The sequence below is a fragment of the Priapulus caudatus genome, unplaced genomic scaffold (assembly GCF_000485595.1).
Source record: "Priapulus caudatus unplaced genomic scaffold, Priapulus_caudatus-5.0.1 Scaffold2209, whole genome shotgun sequence".
Taxonomy (NCBI): Eukaryota; Metazoa; Priapulida; class Priapulimorpha; order Priapulimorphida; family Priapulidae; genus Priapulus; species Priapulus caudatus.
The window spans coordinates 26,539-27,697 of NW_014579270.1; positions in this window are offsets into that span (position 1 = coordinate 26,539).

Consider the following 1,159-nt stretch of genomic DNA (forward strand, 5'->3'; position numbering starts at 1 on the left):
CAGTTATGGAATGAAATAATGTTTTTGAGTACTATTGAATAATATACGTTTAAAAGTGTGTAGTTTTTTTATAACCAAAGCGTATATAAATTAATAGGAAAGTTTGTCTTCTTCTCTATGCTAGTAACCCATATTTGTTTATGATATTAAATGTTTCAAAATATCTCCAAGTGTGACATTACCCTGCCGTTCTCGTCTGATGTGTGTGCGGGTGGGTCTCGGTCAGTCCGTTTTCGTTTTTTGGCTGGGCTTGGGGAGGCTTGTTGTTGGTTCTTAATGGAATTTTAAAAAAAGTAATATTAATATATATATATATGTGAAATTAGCAGTTATACTGCTTACAGTTTATAAAGCTTATAATGACTGTGTGTGGCCAGGATAGCGGTACGACTGGTTTCCGTTGGTGGCATAACGACGTGTCCAATGTTTTGTTAATGATCAGGTATGAGACGCATTCGCTGTCGCAAGGCTGTCGCTGTAGAAACATGCCGTGAGTTTACAATATACATGGCCACTTATAAAGAAAGAAAACTTCTCAATGGGGCTATAAATTTTAGTTATTAATGGCCGCTCATGGTGAGAATGCCATAAATACGTAAACAAATGCAAATGTCATCTCAAAAGCTATTATTACAATATTCGCATCATTATGAAATAGAAACAAATACACAGTCAAAGTAATAGAAAGTCGTCATACCTTATCAAAATTTCTTTATGCACGGCAGGCGTTCCTTCGTTGGTTGGCAGGAGAGATTCCGCTCTCTCGTCTCCACTACGGCCAGTTATGCTGGTTGACCTGCTTGGCATGCTTGCTGTTTCGGTAGCTCTGCAAAATAAAATAGCTGTAAGTTTTCTCGAGCAACTTGGTAAACGTATGGTAGTGATTGTAAAATTATGAAGGAGAAACTAGTTTTAAAATCATGTGGATACTGCACCGTCCTATTATCAATGCTCCTGATTAGATATATATTCATAATTATATAAAGCCTGCTAGTTTATATATATATATATATATTTATTTATTTATTTATGATTGCAATTGCATGACTGCTCGTGTTATTCAGAGGAAACTGTAAATAATTTATGTCCTAGAAAAATCCCTGCCGGAGTGTATTCGGTTGTGTCATGTTTCACCGAGTTCAAATCAAATTGTAAGTCG